This window comes from Somniosus microcephalus, chromosome 1 (genome assembly GCF_052327205.1).
Source record: "Somniosus microcephalus isolate GS21.2 chromosome 1, FLI_Smic_1.0, whole genome shotgun sequence".
Lineage (NCBI taxonomy): Eukaryota > Metazoa > Chordata > Chondrichthyes > Squaliformes > Somniosidae > Somniosus > Somniosus microcephalus.
The window spans coordinates 403,386,471-403,413,316 of record NC_140987.1 but is presented as its reverse complement, the minus strand read 5'-3'; the positions used below and the strand labels follow the sequence as shown (position 1 = coordinate 403,413,316).

Sequence of the window (26,846 nt, the reverse complement as noted above, 5' to 3'; positions counted from 1 at the left end):
GCCAATTGCAAGCGCTGAGGTGGACCTGACCCATGAGAGGGATGTTGGTGGCAGAGAACAAGGGCTCCTCTCCAAGCGCTCACACTTCCATGCCACTGCCAAGTCCTCAATCAGAGCCCCACCAGAGTCCCCACCCAACTGAGATCAGCGTCTCAACCCCTACACAGCCGCAGGAGCAGCAGACTGTTGCCGAGCCCTCACAGGTTCGCAACCCCAGAGGACGCCCGCCAAAGGTGTCGAGACAGGAGCAGCATGAAAGTGAGCAAGGGGCCTCCACATCTGCTGAAGCCACAGGGGAAGCACCACGTAGGAGCACGCGTAAGAGAAAGATACTGCACAAATAGTCACAAGGGTAGTCACTTGGGTGAAATGTGTTTATTTTTAAAATGCCATCAGTTGGTTATTGTAAATAAAAATTCTGATGGCAACTGTTGCAGTTGTGGCGTGTGTCATTTCCACATTGAGGGCTTAGGATTACTTGCAATTGTCAGTATGGTGGTCAGAGCATTGTCGATGCTCAGGTAAGAAGCTGCAAGGCAACAGTGCTTGATTGGCTAGGCTAAGCAAATCTGGCCAAGATGAGTGCGTTCCTTGCATCCCGGGCAGCAATGTTCTCGCGTACTGCTGCCGCTGGTTGATGGGCCTCTGCAAGATGTTCATTTTCGCTCTCCTCCTCCTCCTCATCTGAGGAGGATATGTGAGGAGCCACTTGGTCCTCAGGAATCTGCAAGCCACGACGCTGTGCCATGTTGTGAAGTGCACAGCAAACCACGATGATTCTGGAGACCCTGGCTGCATCTGAAGCGTATCTTCAGCATGCCGATGGTTTGTTCGATTATGGATCTGGTGGAAATGTGGCTGTACTTGTAGCTCTCCTCAGCTTTGTTGGATGGGCTCCTCAACAGCGTCATTAGCCACGTCTTCAGGGGATAGCCCTTAGAACATAAGAAAGAACATAAGAAATAGGAGCAGGAGTAGGCCAATCGGCCCCTCGAGCCTGCTCCACCATTCAATAAGATCATGGCTGATCTGATCCTAACCTCAAATCTTGTATCACTCTCCATCCCACCCGAACCCATGTGATCTCCCAGGAGAGGTGAAAAACCAGATAAAAAACCCAATGGCCAATTTGGGAGAAAAAATCTGGGAAATTCCTCTCTGACCCATCTAGGCGATCGAAACTCGTCCAGGAGATCACTATGTCCCTATATTTTCTACAGTACTTACCTTCTGTAACGGCGATCTCCACCTCAGCCAGGAACAGGATTAAAACCATCTCCTGAAATCTAACACAGAATTAGAACACAAGAAGTAGGAGCAGAACCAGGCTACACGGCCCCTGGGCCCGCTCCACTACCCACAGGGCCATGACCATTCTGAACCTAGACTCATGTCTAATTTCCTGCCCGCTCCCCGTAACCCTTAATTCCCTTTACTTCTAGGAAACGATCTATTTCTGTTTTAAATTTATTTAATGATGTAGATTCCACAGCTTTCTGGGGCAGCAAATTCCACAAACCTACCACCCTTTGAGTGTAGAAGTTCCTCCTCATCTCAGTTTTGAAAGAGCAGCCCCTTATTCTAAGATTATGCCCCCTAGTTCTAGTTTCACCCATCATTGGGAACATCCTCACCGCATCCACCCGATCAAGCACCTTCACAATCTTATATGTTTCAATAAGATCGCCTCTCATTCTTCTGAACTCCAATGAGTAGAGTCCCAATCTACTCAACCTCTCCGCATATGACCACCCCCTCATCCCTGGGATTAACCTAGTGAACCTTCTTTTTACTGACTCGAGACCAAGTATGTCTTTTCTTAAGTATGGACACCAAAACTGTATGCAGTATTCCAGGTGTGGTCTCACCAATACCTTGTATAACTGCAGCAATACCTCCCTGTTTTTATATTCTATCCCCCTAGCAATAAAAGCCAACATTCCACTGGCTTTCTTGATCACTTGCTGCACCTGCATACTAACTTTTTGAGTTTCGTGCACCAGGACCCCCAGATCCCTTTGTACTACAGTACTTTCCAGTTTCTTGCCATTAAGATAACAACTTGCTCTATGATTTTTCCTGCCAAAGTGCATAACCTCACACTTTCCAGTATTGTATTCCATCTGCCAAATCTCTGCCCACTTACTTAGCCTGTCTATGTCACTTTGCAGGTTTTTTATGTCCTCCTCACTCACTACTTTCCCTCCCATCTTTGTATCATCTGCAAACTTTGATATGTTACACTCGGTCCACTCCTCCAAATCGTTAATATAGATAGTAAAGAGTTGGGGTCCCAGCACTGACCCCTGCGGAACACCACTAGTTACTGATTGCCAGTCTGAGAATGAATCATTTATCCCAACTCTCTGCTTTCTGTTAGAGAGCCAATCCTCCACCCACGCCAGAATATTACCCCCAATCCCGTGATTTTTTATCTTGAGCAATAATCTTTTGTGTGGCACCTTGTGAAATGCCTTTTGGAAATCTAAATACACTACGTCCACTGGTTCTCCTTTATCCACCCTGTATGTTACTTCCTCAAAGAACTCAAGCAAATTTGTCAAACATGACTTCCCCTTCATGAAACCATGCTGACTTTGTCCTATTAAATTATGTTTATCCAAATGTCCCGTTACTGTCTCCTTAATAATGGACTCTAACATTTTACCAACCACAGATGTTAGGCTAACAGGTCTATAGTTTCCAGCCTTCTGCCTACTACCCTTTTTAAATAAGGGTGTTACATTAGCAGTTTTCCAATCTGCCGGGACCTTTGCTGAGTCCAGGGAGTTTTGGAAAATTATTGCCAATGCATCCACAATCCCTACCGCCACTTCCCTCAAGACCCTAGGATGTAAGCCATCAGGTCCAGGGGATTTATCCAGCTTGAGTCCCATTATTTTACCAAGTACCACTTCCTTAGTGATTTTAATCGTATTTAGCTCCTCTCCCCCTAGAGCCCCCTGTTTGTCCAGTGTTGGGATATTCTTAGTGTCCTCAACCGTAAAGACTGATACAAAATATTTGTTCAGCGTTTTTGCCATCTCCATGTTTCCCATCATTATTTTCCCGGTCTCATCCTCTAAGGGACCAACATTTACTTTAGCCACCCTTTTTCTTTTTATATAACTATAGAAACATTTGCTATCTGTGTTTATATTTTTTGCTAATTTACTTTCATAATCTATCTTCCCTTTCTTAATCAATCTTTTAGTTATTTTTTGCTGTCTTTTAAAGACTTCCCAATCTTCTATCCTCCCACTAGATTTGGCTACATTATATGCCCTTGTTTTTAGTCGGATACTATCCTTAATTACTTTACTTAGCCACGGATGGCTATCTTTTCTTTTACACCCTTTTTCCCTCAGTGGAATATAATTTTTTTGGAAGTAGTAAAATAACTCCTTAAATGTACACCACTGATCATGTACCGTCTTACCCTTTAATCTATTTTCCTAGTCCACTCTAATCAATTCCGCTCTCATACCTTCATAGTCTCCTTTATTCAAGCTCAGCAGGCTTGTTTGAGATCCAACCTTCTCACCCTCTAATTGAATATGGAATTCATCCATGTTATGGTCACTCATTCCAAGGGGATCCTTTACTAGGACATTTTTAATTAATCCTGTCTCATTACACAGGACCAAATCTTAGGTTGCTTGCCCCCTGGTCAGTTCAGTTACATACTGCTCAAGAAACCCATCCCTAATACACTCAATGAACTCATCCTCAAGTCTGCTCTGCCCAATTTGATTTGTCCAGTTAATATGATAGTTAAAATCCCCCATAATTATAGCTGTTCCCTTATTACAAGCCTCAACTATTTTCTGATTAATACTCCGTCCAACAGAGTTACAATTGTTCGGAGGCCTATAGACTACGCCCACTAGTGTTTTTTCCCCCTTATTATTCCTTATCTCCACCCAAACTGTTTCACTATCCTGCTCCTTTGACCCAATATCATTTCTCTATTATAGTGATTCCTTCCTTTGTTAACATAGCCACCCCACCTCCCCTCCCTTCCTGCCTGTCCTTCCTGATTGTTAAATAACCTGGTATGTTTAATTCCCTGTCATGGTCACCCTGCAGCCATGTTTCTGTAATGGCCACAAGATCATACCCATATGTAGTTATTTGTGCCGTTAACTCATTCATTTTGTTACGAATGCTACGTGCATTCAGATAAAGAACTTTCAAATATGTTTTGTGACACTTAGTTCCTGTTTTTTCCCCTTTTACTACTTTACCTTTTACTCCATACCTTCTGTCCCTTCCTGACACGTTCTGTTTTTTAATTTCCCTACTGCTACCTAAGTCTATGTCCTTCTCCATTGTCATTTCTGTTATTTGCTCTCTCGAAACCTCCCCCCCACTAACTAGTTTAAAGCCCTCTCTACAGCCCTAGTTATATGATTCGCCAGGACTCTAGTCCCAGCACTGGCCAAGTGGAGTCCGTCCCAACGGAACAGCTCCCTCCTGTCCCAGTACTTGTGCCAGTGTCCCAAGAAGCAAAACCCATTTCTCCCACACCAGACTTTGAGCCACGCATTTAACTCTTTAATTTTATTTATCCTAGCCAAATTCGCTCGTGGCTCAGGTAATAATCCAAAGATTATTACCCTTGAGGTTCTGATTTTTAATTTGACCCCTAGCTGCTCATACTCCTTTAACAGAACCTTCTTCCTTGTCCTATCTACGTCGTTTGTACCAACATGGACCACGACAACTGGATCCTCCCCCTCCCACTCCAAGTTTCTTTCCAGCCCAGAAGAGATGTCCTTAACCCTGGCACCGGGCAGGCAACACAGCCTTCGGTACTCCCGCTCTTGACTGCAGAGAACCCTATCTATCCCCCTAATGATACTATCCCCTACCACTACAACATTTCTTTTTACTCCCTCCACTTGAAAGGTGCCCTGTACCATGGTGCTGTGGCCAGGTTGTTCATCTTCCCTGCAGTCCCCGCTCCCGCCCTCACAGGGAGTAAGAACCTCGATCCTGCTTGACAAGAGCAAGGGCTGCGGCTCCTTCAACACTACATCCTGGATCCCTGTACCTTCCTCACTCGTAGTCACACCGTCCTGTCCCTGACCACGGACTACATCTGCAGTAATTAATTTCATAGGTGTGACCACCTCCTGAAACATAGAGTCTAGGAACTTCTCCCCCTCCCTGATGTGTCGCAGTGTCTGAAGCTCGGTCTCAAGCTCTTGGAGCTCATGGAGCTTGAGTTCCTCTAGCAGCAAACACTTGTCGCAAATGTAATCACCGTGAGCCTCAATGGGGTCCACCAGCTCCCACATTTCGCAACAGTGACACATCACCTGTTCACCCATATCTGTGTAATTAATTAAATTTCTTATTATTAGTTATGAAGACCCTCTGCCCCGATATAGATGATAATATTACACCACTATTTAATAGGACTTACCAACTTAAGGTATAGAAGAGAAGGAAGAGGACCTACCAACCAGTTGATCACCAGCCTCCCTCATGAATGCTGTCTGGGGGACCTGTCCGGTTGAATTGTCTCGCTGCTCCGCTTCCGCAGTGTTGGATTAGCCTGAGAGAGGGAAGCAAAACAGAGCAAAAAGCACCCCCTCACCTCCCACAACTCTCCCACTTACCAAACTCTACTTACACTCAATGCGACCGCACTCAGCGCTACCGCACTAAGCCCGCCCCTTTTTATACCCGGATTCTACTTCCGGTTTAAACTCCCCAACAGCTTAATTTACTCTAAAAAATTTAACTTACTTCAAATAATTCACTTTTTTACTCACTAAAATTCAGTAGATGCACTTAAAAGACTTTTTCTGCCACTTACCAAAGTCTGCTTAAACTCAATGCAACTTGTAGCCATCCGTTAAGTTAGTCTGGCGGACTGAAGAGCGAAGGCACACTAGACTGGTGCAGTATGCAGGAATCATGGCAACTGCCAGGGCACTTGGCACAAACATGCAAAATGTCCTTCTTGTGATCACACACCAGCTGCACGTTGAGGGAGTGGAAGCCCTGGCGGTTGACAAAAATACCTGGATTACGATGGGGTGCCTTAAGGGCCACATGTGTGCAGTCAACGACGCCCTGCACCCTTGGAAAGCCTGCTAGATTAGCTAATCCAACCGCACGCACCGTGACACTTGCTTGATCCTTGGAGAAATGGATGTGATTGTGCGCGATGGCAAAGAGGGCATCGGTTACCTGCATGACGTAAGTGTGTGCGGCCGCCTGGGAGATGATGCTGATGTCTGCTGCTGATCCCTGGAATGAGCCTGAAGCAAAAAAGTTGAGTGCGGTGGTGACTTTGACGGCCACTGGTAAGGGGTGTCCACTTGCTCCTCTGGGCTCCGGTCTTGCTGCACCATTGCGCAGATGTCACCCACTACCTCTCGCGAAAGTCGGTGCCGCCTTTGGCACTGCTGCTCACTCACGTTGAGGTAGCTGATCCTCTGTCTGTAGACCCTGTTTGGGGGGTATCTCCTGCGCCGGCGGGCTTCCATGGGCTGGCGCCTTCTGGCCTGTGCAGCTTCAGGTGTGTGAGCAGCAGCTTGGCGCTCCTGTTGTTGCTGCTGCTGTTGGTGCTGCTGTTGTTCATGGTTCTGCTGCTGCCGCAGCTGGTCTTCGTCCAAATCTGATGTCCAGGAGGAAAGGAAATAAATGGTTCCCATGCTTCTGGTAGATGCCTCAGTTGAGAAAGCGTTCTGTCAAGGTGGCAAGAGGGGTTTCCCAGGAGGTCACACTGGAGCTGGGTGTCAGGCTCCAAACTTCCACAGCTATGGTTATGCCTGCTAAAAGTTCCCCCAGACCTGAGACAACAAAGTCCTGCCACCTGCAACTGATGACTGATCAAATCTCCTATTTAATGGTGGAGCTGCAGCTGATAGTCAGCAATCCAATTGTGCTCCTGCCAGGTTTCACCGTCGTGTTTCAGAGGAGACGTGAATCACGTGGGAAACGTGTTAAAATTGGAAAGGCCTCTCAAAATGGGATTATAGAGGCAATTTAGTGGTTGTTAAGGGCCTTAAGGTCCTATTCCGCCTCTTGGAGGCGGGACGGAGACAGGATCAGAAACCACGCATTTGGGAAAATTGCTTGGAGGTGGGATGGAGGCAGGGTCGGGCCCGCCCGCCACTTTTTGCAATTTTAACACCCCACACGCCTCCATTCCCGCCTCCTCGGGCCTGGCAAAATCCGGCCCATATAGTCTGTGCAGCACTAGACAGGAGTAAATTGCTGGTTTGTATCTGCTCTACTGTTTATAACATGCTCCCACAGTACATTCAGTGCTATTGCTGAGCTTTATTTGCTGTCTTGTATTTACATATTGCAGTGTACTGATTTCTCTTTCAGCTTCATGAAATTACTGTTGCTTATTATTTAATGTGTATTATCCAGATGTAAGTGGTTCCAACTGCTTGAGGTTTATTTTTGCGAAAACCCTTTCTGGTGATGTATTTGTCTGATTTTCTCTACTTCGTAGAACTGCAGTGGAAACGTTGAGAGGATATGAAAGATATGTGATGGACGGTGATTTAATGCGCTCAGAAACAACGGGCAATGAGATTATGAGTCATGTTTGTGTGATGCATACAAATTTATACCCTAACATGATTGGATGTCAGTTTAGTCTGTGGGTGCCTGCTCACATTTGTACTAATCATACGTCTGTCTGTTTGCATCAAGCGGGAGCTCTGTCTCCTCGCCACTTAATGGACACGCATTTCATGTCAAACTGATCCATTGTGATAGTTAATACACTGACAAAAACTTCTTTATGTGAGACCTTCGTACTGTTAAAATTACATTTCCCATTGATGTTGGACTGAGAATTCAGTTCACTCTTTTCCCAGAGGTACTTGTATACTTATACCATTTAGAGTCATATTTTGTTGATAATGGTCTAATTGTTTGGTTTTTTTTCACACCGGCCCCCCTGCCCATTCCAGTTTTGAATCCGTTTTTGCTCAAAGCTCTGGACTGTGGATTATTCCTGTTGGATGTTGCCCTGTTTTCTCTTGATGTGTCCACTGATTTTTTTCTCCTTTATCTCAATGCAGGAGTCACTGGGAAACAAGATAGGGGGAGAGTCTGAAGCTCTAACTACCAGGCCAAACAGTTTGAGACCCTAATCATGATTGTGCGGGAAGGAACAGTTTCAGGTGCTAGCCACTAGGCCTGGGTGAAGAGGATGAGAGTGGGACAATCTGAGGTCCTAACCACCAAGCCCGAGGTGAGAATAGTCTGAGGCTCTAAACAGTGAGGAGGCTAGATGGGATTTCACTTTGATAAAAATTTAGGTTCAGGTTAAAAAATGTAATTTGCTGTACAAATAGATTGCAAGGGCACAGAATGTACTCTGGGTGGGAGACTTCAATATCTATCACCAAGAGTGGCTCAGTAGTACCACCATTGACTGAGCTGGCAGAGCTCTGAAGATCATAGCTTCCAGACTGGTCAATACCTACTGGCAGTAGGTGGTGAGAGAACCAACATGGGGGAATAACGTACTTGGCTTCGTTTTCACCAATCTACTAGTCATAGAAGCATCTGACCATGACAGCATTGATAAGAGTGATCACTACACTGTCCCCATGAAGACCAAGTTCCTTCTTCACACTGAGCACACCTTCCATTGTGTCATGTGGCACTACCACCGTGCTAAGCAGCTCAAAAGTGAATACCCATGAAGCATTGTGGGCTATCAGCAGCAGCAAAATTGTATACCATCACCAATCTGTAATGTGAGGAAAAGGCTCCATGAACATCCCCATCCTCAATGCTGGTGGAGCCCATCACGAGAGCAAAAAACAGTGCTGAAGCATTTGCAACCATCTTCAGCCAGAAGTGCCGATTGGATGATCCTTCTTGGCCTCCTCCTGAGGTCCCCACCATCACAGATGCCAGTCTTTAGCCAATTCGATTCAGTCAAAGTGACATCAAATAATGGCTGAGTGCATTGTACACAGCAAAGACTACGAGCCAAAGTTTCCTTTTAAGCTGCACAGCCGTGCAGTGCTCTGGAAGACCCACGCAACCAGCTCACCGGCTTTCAAATGCAAAAATCGTGCATTGCTATGAGCCCCGACACATCTCAATTGTATAGTCCACAGAACTAGCCGCGGCACTAGCTAAATTGTTCCAGTACAGCTACAATACGGGCATTTGCCCGACAATGTGGGAAATTGCCCCGGTATGTTCTGTTCACAATAAGCAGGACAAATCTAATCCGGCCAGTTACCTACCGCCCTATCAGCCTACTCCCAATTATCAGCAAAGTGATGGAAGGAATTGTCAATAGTGCTATCAAAGGGCACTTACTTACCAATAACCTGCTCACTGCTCAGTTTAGGTTTCGCCAGGGCCACTTGGCTACAGACCACGTTGTAGCCTTGGTCCAATCATCATCCTGACTTGGACGTATATCTTAGTTCCTTCATTGTCACTGGGTTAAATTGCTGGAATTCCCTACCTAACAGGATTGTGGGAGCACCATCACCACATGGACTACAATGGTTCAACATGAAGGCGGCTCACTGCCAATGTTCCCCCTAAGGTGCGTGGCTGCACACCAATCCTGAGGTCCCACGCAGGCTGCTCACGAGCTGCTGATACTGAAACAGATACAGCGCAGCAAATTTAAAAGGCCCGCACAGGGAAAAAAAATTAGAGGGAACATTGCTCATCACCACCTTCTCAAGAGCAACTAGGAATGGGCAATAAATGCCGGCCTTGCCACCAACTCCCACATCCTGAGAATTAATTAACAAAAAAATCGCCTCAGAAGAAGTGAATTAAATAATTTTTCATTGGATCCTGAAAAATATATAAACTAGCCCTTAAAATCCACAGGATGCAATTCCAATGGTTACAACGGGATCAAGCTCTTTCGCACTGACCCTGCTGAAGTTTGTAGGGTCAGTGGGAGGACACCTAATTTTCCTTGGGCTGGTGGAATCCAGGCCACTATGGGCGTATCTCAAATGCCTCATGCAGCTAGAAAATCTGGCGTCTGGCCATCTTGGGGAGGAGCTGGCAAATCCTGGCACATTTTGTGAGTGGCCAATCTTGCTGTCAGTGATAAAAATTTCTGGAAGTTGAAGAGATGCTGGGAGTTGTAACATACTAGCCTGTGTCTCTTTGACTAACAGTGATGGGTCTGTTGAATCTGCATAAACTCAAGGCTCAGGCCTTTCACATAGCCACAAGTCACTGATGGAAAATATTGTCACAGGGCTTTCAAAGCCAGGAAGTGCAATCGCATAGGTAAGTTTAATCATTTTCTTGTAAATCTTCTGTCTTTATTTATTATATTACAAACCATATTTCCAGAACTAAGTGCTGGGATTAAGAGAGAAACAAAAATGACGGTTGAAAAGATTTTCAAAAAATATTTGATATCATTTGATTTGTTTCCCCTCTCCTTTCTTTTATTAGTAGATTTTGCTGACTGTTCGGGCTTGGCTCACTTTCATGGTATTAGTAATTCCTACGTGGAAGTTTAATTACCCACTTTGATTCATATATTCCCTACCTCTTTAGTTATGATTTATTCATATTTTATGAATACAAAATTTGATCCAATAAGTTTGCATATACAAAGGCCTGATGTGGATGCAGGTGGAGTGACATGCTAGACGTTATTGCCCCAAGAACCCTGCAATGTTTTTGGTGCATCTGGGGCTAAGCTGGCAGGCAGAGGTGGGGCCATTTACACCAGAACTGCCCCATTTGAGTGCTCAGTTATTCTGATCATTTACAAATTACATGTAAAATAAATCAATCTGTTATTTTATAATTGGCCTTGTCTTACTAGAGTGTTCATCAGTCTGCTTTCAGGAAGATAGGAGAAATGCACATGGAGGCACATGCAAGATGACTGTATCTAATTCACCTCTAAAGGGTTTCATTGTTACAACCATGAATCTTGTGATGGTCAAGGAGTTCTTTTCAAAAACATTGTCATCTTGTTTCAGTTGTGCAACAGGAATAAACTTCATTTACAGAATAGGAAACAAATTTCACATTGCCGACAGGCTATTCTCCAAATGAACAGTGATGGGTGTAACATTTGCATATTGAATTATCATTGGCCCGCAGGCATCTGTAAGGAATACCTATTATATTCACATGTGATCACATGCTGAGTTGTCATTGGCCTGCAGGCATCTGTAAAGACTGCTATTGTTTGGAAGACCCAGGCTAGGGTCCTAACTCCATCTTGTCCACACGGTGCTATATGAGTAAGTACTCAGACCTGATGCTTCATAAAAGAGTTTAAACTGTAATACTCCGTTGTCCTGCAATTTATTATTTTTGTACAAAGTGTGCAAAACAAGACATGGGCCCCAATTTTCTGGCAGCCGTTGGGTGGCTTTTCATGCGGCCGGGAGCTGAAAATCACTGAAAAAGCGGGTCGCGACCCACCCCGCCTGATTCCCCGCCCCGTCCAACTTTCAGACCGCCGTTTCTCCGCGACTCGATTCAGTCCCGCTTGCCGCTGGCAGGACTGGCCGTCGGAACACTAATTACCACTTATTTCCATGTTTAAGCCGATTTTCAGGGGCCGTTGCGATTTTGTGGGGTTCCTCACGCTAAACACGCCTGCGGGGAACCCCGCTGATGAAACCTGGCGTGAAGCTTGCCGGCTTGCTTGTTGTCAACTGCAGGTCATTCGGGAAAGCTGCGATTTAAAGGGACAGCATTTGTTTGGTGAAGGACCTTGTTGCTGCAGGCTTGGGGCTACTTCTTCAAGGCTTAGGCACAGCTGTGGAAGGTTGGAGCCTCACACACTTCTCCAATGCGATCTCCTGGGAAGCCCCTCTCGCCACCCTCACTCAGCGCTTCCTCAGCGGAGGCATCTACGAGAAGCATGGGACGCCTTTTTTTCCTTCCCTTCTTGCCATTAGAGGATCTCCAGCAGCAGAGGCGGCAGCAGCAGAACCAGGAACAGCAGGATGAGCACCAGGAGCACCAGGCTGCTGCTCACTCACCTGAAACTGCACAGGCCAGAAGGGGCCAGCACTTGGAAGTGGCTTGAGAGCACCTTGCTGCACTTTAGGGGGCCATGGGGACACGTTTCTGCACTGGCAGTCCCACTCAGAAGGACTTCCATGAAGGTCTGGTTTCTCTGTTCAGTAGATGGCAACACTGCTTAAGAGATGTCATTCTCTTATGGGCACTCACCATGTTTTCCGTACCCTGGTGAGTTATCTCCTCCATGGAGGTTGCCAACCTTTCCATGGTGATGCGTTCATGTGCCAATGACTCCACAAAGGCTCTGCTCATGGTCGCTATGGACTCCTCCATTCGCTCCACACTCGCAGCGACCCTGGAGACAAAGCCTGCCAGAGACTCCTGCATCTGTGCATGGAGATCCATCACCTCTTCTCTTGTGGATGGACCCAGAGGCAGAGGGTCGACATGCAGCGCAGCTGAGCTGAGCTGGCAGAGTCCTGCACCCTCCGATGAGGACTCTCCACTGCTGACCCTGTCTCCAGAATCTGCTGAGGCTCACTTGTGAGCTGTGAAGCACCAGGTGACAACACTACTCTATGTCCCAAAGGTCCCGCCGAGGTGTGAGTGTCTGCGCTGGTGCTGGGTGCGCTTACTTCTGCTGATGCTGCGCCCTCAGATGTTGGAGCTTCCTCTGAGGAGTCTGGCTGCACAGCCTCTTCCTCCTCCACAGTGGGGACGGGGGCTCTGGATGGTCCTGTGGGGGAGTAGTGGAAGGAGTTAGAGATGTGATGCCAAGGCTACATGCACATTCGAGTTGACATCTGCTGACACCTGCATCCATGCAGCCTTGGTCTCAGTGGGAGGCCTCTTCCTGCCTGACCTAGGGAAGAGGACCTCCCTGTGGGCCCTAACCCCATCCAATAATACCTGCAGTGAAGCTTCGTCAAATTTGGAGGCTGCTCAGGGTCAGGCACTGGCCACAGCTGCTGCAGGCTCCTCTGCCATCCTGTATGGTTCGTTTGGAAGCCTTCAGAGGATGCAGTGCTTGCTATGGACCTTGAAAGCACCACGAATGATGACATCATACTGTGGGGCTTTCTGACTAGAAATGGACAATTAGCAAGGCTGCCCACATGCTGGAAATTAATTGGCCACTTGAGGGAAAATTGCATGGAGCTGGCTGACACATTTTTTTGTGTGTCAGAACCCCACATTCGGGGGAATCCGACCATTTCCCACACAAGCCACAAAATCGGGCCCATGGTGTCAGAACAAGGATTTGAAATGGACATCGTTGGAACTTCCTTACCTCGAATGAAATGGGAATTTTTGAACTTAATGGTGCAAGTTCAAGCAATACGTGGAATTGATGTTCTCAGGTCCACTGAAAAGCAAAGGGGAGGAAGAAAGATGCAGCTACCTACTCCTGTGGATCGGAGAAAAAATGGCAAGACATTTTTAACACATGGTCTCTCACCGCGGATGAAGCAAAGGTACTGAAAAGTTATTTTGACCATTTTGAATCATATGTGATGCCCAAGACAAATACGATATTTGCTAGGTACAAGTTTCAGGAGAAAGTACAAGGAGCTAGTGAGTTGTTTGAACAGTTTGTGACTGAGTTAAAACTGCTGGTAACAGACTGTGAATATGCCGATAAGGGTGAGATGGTCAGAGACCGCATCATGTTTGGAATACATTCAGCTAAAGTGAGAGAGAAACTTTTGAATGTTGGGTCCGGGCTAACACTGGACAAAGCTATGGACATAGCTAGATCGCACGAGATAGCCCAAGCACAGTTGAAAACCATAACTGGCGCCACGAGCAGCTCGAGTGAGCAGACAGTGCACGCAGTTAATAGACACACGCCAAAGAACACCGCCCAGAGAGCGTGTTTCAGAGTTCTAAAAATGGGCGACACAGACATAAAACGCTTCAAAAACTGTGGATATTGTGGAAACAACTGGCATGGAGAAAAGGTGCAATGCCCCACCAAAGGAAGGCAATGTGCTAAATGTGGTAAACGGAACCACTTTGCTAAAGTTTGCAAGACTGTTTTCAGAAAAACAGTACACACAGTGAGAGACAGCCAAATGCCAGATAGAGAGCCAAATGGAGAGGAACTATTTATTGATTCTGTGTCACAGAAAAAAAAGATTTCAGAGACTGAGCAAGCCTTTGCCGATATTGAGATAGGAAAACAGGGCACAGAGCTTAGGTTTAAACTAGACACTGGAGCTCTGGTTAATGTAATTCCTCTGAGTGAGTATCACAGCTTGAAGGATGAGTGTGAGCTACAGCCCACCTCACACAGACTGACCGGCTATGGGGGTGAGCAGCTCATTGTAAAAGGCACATGCGTGATGAAATGCAAGTACAAAGAAAGCAACATGATGTTGGACTTTTACATTGTTGACAACCGAGCACCTCCAGTGCTAGGTCTAAAGGCATGTTTAGACATGGACCTCATCAAGCTAGTGCTATCATTGACAGCACCAGTTGAGAAGCACAGTCATGGAGGAGTTTGCTGATGTTTTCAAAGGAATCGGACTATTCACCTTGACCCAACAGCAACCCCTGTGGTTTGCCCACTGAGAAGGATACCCCTTGCTCTATGTAGTCACCTGAAGGAGGAGCTGCAGAGCATGGAGAATACAGAAATCATCGTCCAGGAAACAGAACTGACAGAGTGGGTCAACGCGTTAGTAGTGGTTGAGAAACCACATACAGGCAAGCTCAGAGTCTGTCTTGACCCCAGAGATTTGAACAAGGCTATCAAACGCCCTCACTACCCTCTACCAACGCTAGATGACATCACACCCAAGCTAGTGGGAGCACGTTACTTCAGTGTAATGGACACACGATCAGGATACTGGACTATCAAGCTCACGGAAGAGTCATCTAAGCTAACAACGTTCAACACACTATTTGGACGCTACCGATTTCTGCGTTTACCATTTGGTCTTATCTCAGCTCAAGATGAATTCCAGCAGAAGATCGACGAAACCTATGAAGGCCTCGATGGAGTAGTCGCAACCGTAGATGGCATCCTCATCTATGGCAGGAATAGAGAGGAACATGACAGGAACCTCCATGCGATGCTACAAAGATCATGGGAGAAAGGTATCTGGCTCAACCCCGAGAAAAGCATAATCGGATCCACCGAGATCAGTTATTTCGGGCATCACCTCTCAACTGATGGCATTAAGCCGGATCCAGAGAAAATCTCCGCCATCAAGAAGATGGAGCCACCGAAGAACCGTGCAGAGCTAGAGACAGTACTAGGCATGGTTAACTACTTAGCCAAGTTTGCCCCGAGCCTCTCCGAAATCAACACACCCATGCGTCAGTTGCTCAAACAATCCAATGAGTTCCTGTGGGACAAACAACATGACACAGCATTTCAGAAAATGAAAGACCTAATCACCAGAGAACCAGGACCAGTTCTTGCCTACTTCAACCCCAAAAAAGAGCTCAGACTACAAGTGGACGCGTCAAAGTACGGACTAGGTGCAGTATTACTGCAAGAAGGAAAGCCCATCGGCTACGCTTCCAGATCTCTCTCAGACAGTGAAATCAACTATGCTCAAATCGAGAAAGGGCTATATGCAATTCTGTTTGGATGCAAGCGTTTCCACCAGTACGTCTATGGCTGACAAGTCATTGTGGAATCCGACCACAAGTCCCTCGAGTCAATCATGAGGAAACCACTAGCCGCAGCCCCACCAAGGCTACAGAGAATGATCCTTCAGCTACAGAAGTATGACTTCACAATCATTCACCGTCCAGGCAAAGACATTCCTGTTGCAGACACACTCTCCAGAAAGTCTCTTAGCTACCAGGACAGCAGCCTCAGTGAAGGCATGGATGTGCAGGTGCACATGGTGTACAACAGCCTACCTGTGAGTGACTCAAAACTGAAGGAGATCCGAGCAGGAACAGAGAAAGATGCACAACTCACACTGCTGAGCAAAGTCATACATGAAGGATGGCCTGAAGAAAGGAGGAAATGCCCTCAGAGCATATCTGAATTCTGGAACCACAGAGACGAACTGTCACAAATCAACAGAATCGTCTTCAAAGGGGAGAAAATCATCATTCCTACCAGTCTCAGAGAAGAGATGTTGACAAAAATTCATGCTGGACATATGGGCATGGAAAAATGCAAACAAAGAGTACGTGACATTATGTTTTGGCCCGGAATGTGCAAACACATTGAGGACATTGTTGGAAAATGTACCATTTGTCTAGAACGCCGCCCATCAAATGTCAAAGAGCCCATGATACCTCACCGTATCCCAGACAGGCCCTGGCAGGTCGCAGCAACGGATCTGTTCACATGGAACAACGAGGACTACATAGTGACCGTTGATTACTACAGCAGATTTTTTGAACTGGACAAGCTTCACAGCACCACATCTGCAGCTGTGATCCACAAGCTGGAGGCAGCCTTTGCCAGGCATGGCATGGTAGAGACTTTAGTCTCAGACAATGGCCCCCAATACAAAACTAAAGAGTTTGAGTCATTTGCCAAGGCATGGGATTTCACACATGTCACATCAAGCCCACATTACCCTCAAAGTAATGACCTTGCTGAAAAAACTGTCCAGATTGCAAAAACACTCATGGACAAAGCCAAAGCGGACAAAACCAAAGCGGACAAAAGAGACCCCTACATCAGCCTCCTTGAGTACCGCAGCACTCCGGTTGACAACTTCAAGTCACCAGCACAGCTGTTGATGAGCCACAGACTTCGCTCAGTCCTTCCAAGCACCAACCAGCAGCTGCAGCCAGAGGTCATCAGCTGCAAGCAAGTGCATGCAAAACATGCACAGCGACAGCAACACCAAAAGAGATACTATGACAGGTCAGCTAGACTACTGCCGCCGCTGCACAATGAAGAATCCGTCAGAATCCAGGAGCATGACTACTGGAAGCCAGCAGTCGTCATCCAGCCAGCTGGCACTGAGCGATCGTATCACGTCCGCACCCCAGAAGGACAGGTGTACCGCTGCAATCGCAGGCACCTCCTGAACACCAAGGAACAACACTGTCATTCCGATGAGAGGATCAGTTCAACAGAGTGTGATGAACAGAGCAATACACAAAACACATCATACTTACCTGAACCTAAACCTGAACCTGATTTGTTGACTGATTCAGGAGCATGCTCAGTTCCATACCACACAAGGTCGGGACAAGAGGTCAAGCCTAGAGTTATCCTTGACTTGTGAACTGTCAAAGGGTGTAGGCGGATCGCTGCCCTAAAAAAAACTGTACATCGTTATTGAAACGTTGAGATGTTTTCAGCGCTAGTTAAATGCTGAGTTTACTTATATATTTATGCTACCGAGAACATTAGGTAGAAGAAAGGTTTAAAAGTAATACATAACATTTTTCTTTTAAAAGAAAGGGGATGTAACATTTTCATATTGAATTATCATTGGCCCGCAGGCATCTGTAAGGAATACCTATTATATTCACATGTGATCACATGCTGAGTTGTCATTGGCCTGCAGGCATCTGTAAGGACTGCTATTGTTTGGAAGACCCAGGCTAGGGTCCTAACTCCATCTTGTCCACACGGTGCTGTATGAGTAAGTACTCAGACCTGATGCTTCATAAAAGAGTTTAAACTGTAATACTCTGTTGTCCTGCAATTTATCATTTTTGTACAAAGTGTGCAAAACAAGACAATGGGAAGGGGCTCCTGAGCACATGAAAAAGCTACAATGTTTTCACTCTCGCTTCTGAAATCTGAAATAAGAGATGTGCAAGTTCTGATAGCAAGTTTGTTTAATTGCCTTAAAAATGTAAATTCAATGGATAAGATTTATTCAGTTGGATGTTTTGCATTTTTTGTCAAATGAGCTCATTTGAAGGCAAGGGGTAGAGAAATATGTAGCTATTCCAGAATAAATTATTTTTGACTTCAATGCTAAATCACTGTACACTTCAAAATGCTGAAAAATGCACTGGCCCTTTTCCTTTAGAATCATAGAATCATAGAATAGTTACAGCACGGAAGAAGGCCATTCAGCCTGTTGAGCCCGTGCCAGCTCTCTGCAAGAGAACCTCAGCTAGTCCCACTCCCCCACCCTTTCCCCGTAGCCCTGCAATTTTTTTCTTTCAGGTACTTATCCAATTCCCTCTTGAAAGCCGTGATTGAGTCTGCCTCCACCATCCTTTCAGGCAGTGCATTCCAGATCCTAACCACTCGCTGAGTAAAAAAGTTTTTCCTCATGTTGTCTTTGGTTCTTTTGCCAATCACCATAAATCTGTGTCGTCTGGTTCTCGACCCTTCTGCCACTGGGAACAGTTTCTCTCTATCTACTCTGTCCAGACCCCTCATGATTTTGAACACCTCTATCAAATCTCCTCTCAATCTTCTCTGCTCCAAGGAGAACAACCCCAGCTTCTCCAGTCTATCCAAGTAACTGAAGTCCCTCATCCCTGGAATCATTCTTGTAAATCTTTTCTGCACCCTCTCTAAGGCCTTCACATCCTTCCTAAAGTGCGGTGTCCAGAATTGGACACAATACTCCAGTTGAAGCCGAACCAGTGTTTTTTCCAGGTTCATCATAATTTCCACGCTTTTGTACTCTATACCTCTATTCATGAATCCCAGGATCCCATAAGCTTTTTTAACCGCTTTCTCAACCTGCCCTGCCACCGTCAACAATTTGTGCACTTATACCCCTAGGTCTCTCTGTTCATGCACTCCCTTTAGGATTGTACCCTTTAGTTTATATTTCCTCTCTTCATTCTTTCTACCAAAATATACTTCACACTTTTCTGAATTAAATTTCATCTGCCACGTGTCCACCCATTCCACCAGCCTGTCTATGTCCTCCTCACTGTTCACTATACTTCCAAGTTTTGTGTCATCTGCAAATTTTGAAATGTTGTCATGTACACCCACATCCAAGTCATTAATATATACAGGAAACTCTTGATTTAACGGCACCCAAACAACTGGAAATCTCGGTTAACCAGCAAAATTCAGGAGTAGGTTCAGTTAAGTTTTTCTTCATATTAGTGGCCGTTTCTTGATTCTTGGCTGTGTAATCGGAGGTTCCTGCACTTGTTGCTAAGCAACAGGGACGCTTGGTCTGTGGCCGGGCTTCTTGCACCTGTTGCTAAGCAACAGGGAAGCCTGGATTTGTTGCTATGTACGGAGCTCTCGTACCTTTTAACTATAACTCTCTGTAATCCGGACTTTTTGATAAACCGGCAACACACCGGTCCCGTCGGTGCTGGATAAAAAAGAGTTTCCTTATCAAGAAAAGCAGTGGTTCTAGAACCGACTCCTGTATACCTTCCTCCAGTCCGAAAAACAATCGTTCACCATTACTCTCTGTTTCCTGTCACTTAACCAATTTTGTACCCATGCTGCCACTGTCCTTTTTATTCCATGGCCTTCAATTTTGCTGGCAAGCGTATTATGTGGCACTTTGTCGAACGCCTTTTGGAAATCCATGTATGCCACATCAACTGCATTGCCCTCATCACCCCTCGCTGTTACCTCATCAAAAAACTCGATCAAGTTGGTTTAACACGATTTGCCTTTAAAAATCCGTGCTGGCTTTCCTTAATTAATCCACACTTGTCCAAGTGACTGTTAATTTTGTCCCTGATTATTGTTTCTAAAAGCTTCCCCACTACCGAGGTTAAACTGACCGGCCTATAGTTGCTGGGTTTATCTTTACACCTTTTTTGAACAAGGGTGTAACATTTGCAATTCTGCAGGCCTCTGGCACCACCCCCCGTTTCTAAGGAGGATTGGAAGATTACGGCCAGTACCTCCACGATTTCTTCCTTCACTTCTCTCAGCGTCCTAGGATGCATCCATCTGGTCCTGGTGACTTATCTACTTTAAGTACAGCCAGCCTTTCTAGTACCTCCTCTTTATCAAATCTTATCCCATCCAGTATCTCCTCTACCTCCTCCTTCACTATGTCTATGGCAGCATCCACCATCATCATACCCTTCTCAAAATTGCTCTAATTCTAACCTCCCCTCCCTTTCTCTCCAAGGTCTTTGAATGCATTGGTGCTTCTGAGTGCCATTCCCATCTCTCTAAAAACTCCAGTCCAACTTCTGCTCTGCCCATAGTGTCAGGATGGCTCTAGCCAAAGTAATGAATAACATCCTCTGTGACTATGTCTGTGAGACATTATCCTTCCTTGTCCTCCTTGACCTCCCAGCAATGTTTGATGTGGGCAACCAAACTGTCTTCCTACATTAGAAAATGCTGGAAAAACTCAGCAGGTCTGTGGAGAGAGAAACAGAGTTAACGTTTCAGGTCGATGACCTTTTGTCTACATTGCCTGTCCTCCATTGTCCAGTGGGATTGCCTTATGTAATTCCATACCTACCAGTCCAAACACAGCCAGTGCATCCTAATTAATGGCTTCTCTTAACACTTCCACACTTTCATCTCTAGACTCTCCCAAGGATCTATTCTCAGCCTCCTCTTCTTCCTTATCTATATGCTGTTCCTCAGTGACCTAGGAACAGGAGGAGGCCATTCTGCTCCTCAAGCCTGTTCCACCATTCAGTTAGATCATGACTGATCTATGTCTTAACTCCATCTGCCTGCTTTGGTTCTGTAACACTTAATACCCTTGCGTAACAAATATCTATCAATCTCAGTTTTGAAATTTTCAATTGACCTTGCCTCAACAGCTTTCTGAGAGCGAGAGTTCCAAATTTGAACTATCCTTTGTGTGAAGAAGTGCTTTCTGACATCGCCCCTGAACGACCTAGCTCTAATTTTAAGATTATGGCTCCTTGTTCTGGACTCCCCACCAGAGGAAATAGTTTCTTTCTATCTACCCTATCAACTCCTTTGATCATCTTAAACACCTCAATTAGATCACCTCTTATTCATCAACCATAGGTATGGAACCAGCTTCCATACGTATGCTGACGACACCCAAATCTACCTCTCCACCACCTTTCTCAATCCTACAACCACCTCTGTGCTTTTAGGCTGCCTGTCTAACATCAAGTCATGGATGGGTGACAATTTCCATCAACTTACCCTCAGGAAGACTAAAGGCATCATTATCAACCCTTTGCCACAAACTATGAATCCCCTTCCTCGGCCACTTGCTCAGGCTGAACAAAACTGTGAAAAGCATTTCAATCCAGAACTGAACTTTGAATCCCACATCCTGTTGATTGCTAAGACCCCTTACTTCTACCTCCATACATTCTTCCTATGCTATATTAAGTCTCATTCAACATTTACCCCGTCCTCACTAACCAATATTGTCTCCCTGTCTCCCCAGTGCATTAAATTTAAAATTTGGGATTTTTTTTAACTGTTAAAATAGCTATAAATGCAAGTTGTTGTTGAATGAAAACTCAGATGTACAGAAACAGTGTCAGTCTCTCTACAATTTCTTGATACGTTCACCCTCAGACACATACAGGAGAAGCATGAGGAAATGATAAGGAGAAAGTGGGAGCTTCAGGGAGGAGCTGGCAAAAATATGAAAATCACAACTAATAGAGGCTAGAAACAATAACCTTTGATCAAGGCCTTGCTCCAGTCTCCCTCATTGACAGTTAAGTACTAAAGGACCTGACTACAAAGCCAGTTTAGAACAATGCACTGTACTGGTTAGTGAAGGCAATAAACAGATTCCCATGAGTACCTTAACTCTGTATAAAGATCTCTACATGCCACTCCTGAGAACACAGAATTTATCAAATCTGCACAGAGAAGTGGAAATGAGAAGTAATCCATCTTTAGAGCCCAGTGGAAATGCTTTGTGCCCCTCAGTGTCGGGTGGCAGCTCAGACAGATTAGAATAGATTGTAGTCGTGAATATGAAACATTCTTTTGTTCTGCCATCATTTTTGATTACTGTTTTTTTTTGGTGGTGGATACTGCAGTGCCCCAGCAGGGAGGAAACCCTATCACACATAAATACCCAGCCTTGTATATCAGTTTGGCTCAGCTGGTAGCACTTGTTTTCAAGACAACCCATTGTGAGTTCAAGCCCCACCCCAGGACTGTAGCACATATTCTAACCTGACGCTTCAGTGCAGTTCTGTGTTCGTGCTGCATTTCTGAAAATGCTGCCCTTATGTTGAGACTTGTACAGGTGGATGTTAAGGTGGGAGCAACAGAAGATTGTAGGAAAGTCAGAAGCTGTGGGCGCTCGGGGTGGGAGGCAGTAGGAGGAGATGGGGAGGGGGAAAGGAGGAGCTCTTGAGGTGATGAGGGACTGAGAGCAATGGATGAGAGGGGAGCAGTAAATGAAGGCTTTAAGCCTTCAATTCCCTCTCTCAGTTTTAGGGAAACATTGGAGTTTAAATAGTAGGGGCTTTCCTGAAGCCACAAAGAAACCATTAATGCAATCCCACCTCATGTTCAAAAGTCAGTTCACAGTTATAACTAAGAATGTAACTTTTGAAGTGTGGGTTTCGAGCTATTTTGGATCAGACAGGGGAAATGCCATTTTGACATTAGGGCCAGGTTAGGCTGGGAAAGGTTGGGCAAGCTGATGGTCCTAAAGAGTCTGGCGAGGGGGAGAGCCAGCTTGAGGCTCTGCGCAATGTGGAAGACACTCAGGGCCAAGGTGGGTGTGCATAACTGAGGTTAGGGAGGTCTCTGTGGGAGATGGAATGCGAAGGGGGGTGGGCAGATGACATGATACCTGAAGGTAGTTGCTGGTGGTGAGGGGGCCACCTGAGACCAGAGCCCCAAAAATTCAACACTGGGGTGGAGGCAACAGCTGCTGGGCTATTCACACTCACCAGCAAATGGGAAATTCAGCCGTATGTTTTTATGGAAGGATGAGCTGGATGGACTGAACGGGCTGTCTCATCTGTTAGTTACCTTTGTCAGTTGGGGATGGTTTTGTATTAGTGCCTGTCCTTCTGATCTCAAGAAACAGAAGCTAGTGTTTGACCCTGACCAGGCAAAAAATGGAGAGTGAAACTGGGGCAGCAAGGATACATATCAGTATAATTCTTGCTGCCTGTATCCACAGGGGTTGATAGAAATCAGTGTCTGAGTAATTTATTCAGCACTAAATGCTGATCTAAATGTATCTAACTCTCAAGGCTGAGGAGGAGTGCACCAAGGTGAAATTGGCTGCCTGAAATGGTATTCAATTCCAACCAAAAGCATTCGTCCTAAACCACATCCATCTTCCTAACCTACAGGAGCATTTCTGTAGCATATTACTCACACTGACAAGGTCAGCATTTTTTCAGTAGATTCACAGAATATACACAGTGGATAATGTTTGACGTGATGTACTCTGTGTTTCTCCAAGACCCAGTCTATTCATTTCTTACAGAAAGTCCAAAACCTGTCTCTGTGATCCTGAGGAGGCGGAGGGGGGGGTTTTGGTGGGGGGGTGGGGAAGCGGGGGGGGGGGTGGTGGTGTGGGGTGGGCGGGGGGGATTGCAGCAGCAGCGTGACCAGGCCAGGAGAATCGGGCAGCATGGCAGGGGACAGCAGCCCGCCCAGGTACGACCCTCTGAAATGTGAGCACTAGCCACACTGGTCCTACGAGGCCCTCTCCAGGGAGCTGTGCATTTACAGCTGTGCCTCCCCAAGGATGCTATTGGGCATTTCTGCCAACTTCATCATGAAGATTTGCAGACTCGCTCCACTGCCACAACTGCCCTGACTCGGCAATTAAAGTGACAGCAGCCTTCAACTTTTATGGCTCTGAATCCTTCTAGGCTTCCACAGGAAATCTAGCCGTTATGTTAGCTATGGCTCTCTTGCCTCTGAGTCAGAAGGTTGTGGGTTCAAGTCCCATTCTAGAGACTTGCACACATAATCTAGACTGAAACTCCAGCACAGCACTGAATGAGTGCTGCACTGTCAGCGGTGCCGCCTTTTGTATGAGATGTTAAACCGAGGCCCCGTCTGCCCTCTCAGGTAGGCATAAAAGATCGCATGGTACTATTGATCCCTCAACCAACATCACTAAAACAGATTATCTGGTCATTATCACATTGCTGTTTGTGGGACCTTGCTATGTGCAAATTGGCTGCTGTGCTTCCTACATTACAACAGTAACTACACTTCAAAAAGTAGCTGTAAAGTGCTTTGGGACATTCTAAGGTCATGAAAAGTGCTATATAAATGCAAGTCTTTCTTTTTATGTAACATTAGCCAGGAAACTGTCAGGGTACGTATTGTGCAGATGATGGACACCCTCTTTCTTAGAGCAGCCAAATTCACCCACGTTGACAGTGCCCCCAGGCAGCAGAGGCACAGAGCCAGGGACTTCTACAGGACAGCTGGATTCCCCAGGGTGCCATACTACCCTCGCCTGCCCTCGTGAAGTGTTTTCACTTCTTTCTGCACTGTTGATCAGTCCTGGGCATGAGGGAGGGAGCAGGCAGTAGCAGTAGCAGTGCCAGCTGCCTGCAGGTTGCATGACTGTCGTTGGTGTCTGGCTTGCTGAAAGAGAGGTCCAGGAGTGTGAGGCTCTTGTCTTGTACCTATTGGAGGTGGGCTTGGAGATCTTCATCACTGAAGCCTGTTGTGCTTCTTTTACCTGCTGTCCTGGCATGATGCCCAGTGTGCATAACTGCCAGCTGATTGGGCACAATGGTGCCAATCTGGACGGTGTGTGAGAGATGCCATCAAGTGATTGGTTGGTAATTATCAGCAAAACCATTTTTTGGCTATTTCCTTGCAGTCAGACATTATTCTGCTGCTTCAGGACTTCTGTAAGAGTTAAGACATTGTTGCATGGAATTTTCTTGGGGTGGGTGTCAGCAACTTAAACACTTTCTACACTCCAGTTACAGCATGGTTGCACTAAAAATATTCAAATTAACATCCCAGGACACATGTGTAACTGCCTCTATGATGAATGGTGTACTTTTCTGGTGTAACTACAGCTCAACTGACATCAGGGGCCTGGTTTTCTGTAGGCCAGGCCACTCGCTCAGGTTTGAATTGGTTCATATCTTTCTGGAACATGACCCTGAGCCAGGCCACTCTCTTAACTCTGAGTTTGGGAAAGCCCTCTTGTCTGGGCTTGGCATCTGGCCCAGGCCACTCACTGGGCTCTAACAAGCAGGCAAGTTCTCTGTAAGTTCTAAATCTAGAGCAGGGCACACTGTTGGCTATAACTCTGGGCCATTTTCTGGTCTCTAACTCTGTAAGCTCAGAACCTAGGGCATGAAATGCCATGAGCTCTCACTCTGGAAGTGGTTACTCTGGGTAGGCCATTCTCTGGGCTCTAACTCTGGTGCAGACCGCTCTCTGAGCTTGAACTCTGCACCAGGTCACTTTTTGAAGACCTAAAGCTGTGCTAAAAAAGGCTTCAACCTAAGGTTGATGGATTCACACAGAAACACTTTACATTTATAACCCAACCCATTAAATTCAGGAGTTGGGATCAATGGGGCTAAGGTGTCCAGAGGAGAAACATCCTTGTTACCAACTAACTCTTCCTGATGAGATTCATGACCCTAGCTAATCTGTAACGCAGCCAGAGGAGATAAGAGTCAGGCTAATCGTTTATTTTTAAGTGTATATAGCTTAAAGTTTGTAATTGACAATGATTGGAGCGAATTAATGGTTAATTATGCTATTAATCACTAAGCCTTAGAAATAAATCCCAAGGCAAAACATATTTATTCCCACTGAAACACAAGGGACCAGCACAGACTAATTGTTTAATTAGGAAGGATTAATCTAAAGCTCGACTGCTTTGTGCAACGTTGCATCCCATCCATTATCTTTAGCTTCTCATACGTACCACTAATATTATTTTATTCAAAGTAAATTGAATTGTGTTTGATTTGTATCTTTGCCCATACACTTTAAATTTTATAAATGAGTAACAGACTGGAATTTAATCAAGGCTTCAAGTGGTTAATATTTAGAATAATGATTTTGGGACTGAGTGGTGCTATGGGTTAGACACGAACCTTTCATCTTGAACAGTGGCCCAACTAGTCCCTGTCCACCATCACCCTCCTCTACCAGATTGAACTTATTCTAACCTTGAACAGCTTCTCTTTCAAACATCATGTACTTTCTTCAGATAAAAGGTGTCACAATGTGAACCCAAATGGGTCTCCGCTATGCCTGTATTTTTGTATAATATGTGTTACACTTTATTCTAATCCTTCACAGGCCCCTTTCCTGAACTTTTGTCCATTACATTGACAACTGTGTTGATACTACTTCCTAGTCTCGCTATAGTCTTGAGAATTTCATTAACTACACTTCCAACTTCCACCCATCCCTCATCTTTGATTCTTCCCTTTTCTCTCTCCATCTCTGACAAGGACATTCTTCATAATATTTATTGCAATCCCACTGTCCCATACAACAATCTGGATTATGCTTCTTCCTACTCTGCCTCCTGTGATGACTCCATCTCTTTCTCCCAGTTTCTCAGCCTCCATCATATTAAAACACTGGTTCGGCCTCAACTGGGGTATTGTGTCCAATTCTGGGCACCACATTTTAGGAAGGATATGAAGGCTTTAGAGAGGGTGCAGAAAAGATTTACGAGAATGATTCCAGGGATGAGGGACTTCAGTTACGTGGATAGACTGGAGAAGCTGGGGTTGTTCTCCTTGGAGCAGAGAAGGCTGAGAGGAGATTTAATAGAGGTATTCAAAATCATGAGGGGTCTAGACAGAGTGGATAGAGAGAAACTGTTCCCATTGGCAGAAGGATCGAGAACCAGAGGACACAGATTGAAGGTGATTGGCAGAAGATCCAAAGGCAACATGAGGAAAAACCTTTTTGTCTCAGCAAGTGGTTAGGATCTGGAACGCAATGCCTGAAAGGGCGGTGGAGACAGACTCAATCATGACTTTCAAAAGGGAATTGGATAAGTATCTGAAGGAAAAGAATTTGCAAGGCTACAGGGAAAGGG

General features: G+C 45.7%; 1 protein-coding gene across 10 annotated transcripts in view; it reads left to right on the top strand.

The window, feature by feature from the left end:
• Nucleotides 1-26,846, top strand: part of LOC147125152 (uncharacterized) — a 131,539-nt gene that overhangs the window by 71,244 nt on the left and 33,449 nt on the right. For 6 of the 10 annotated variants that reach the window (XR_015079672.1, XM_085998259.1, XM_085998269.1 and 3 more), the window contains exon 2: nucleotides 8,061-8,233. The exons of 2 other annotated variants lie outside the window; for them this stretch is intronic. The gene's annotated coding sequence lies outside the window, so the exon portion shown is untranslated. Of the gene's footprint in view, nucleotides 1-8,060; nucleotides 8,234-17,395; nucleotides 17,556-26,846 lie in introns of those variants that run through there. 2 more of the 10 variants (XM_085998268.1, XM_085998238.1) reach the window with 1 other exon arrangement.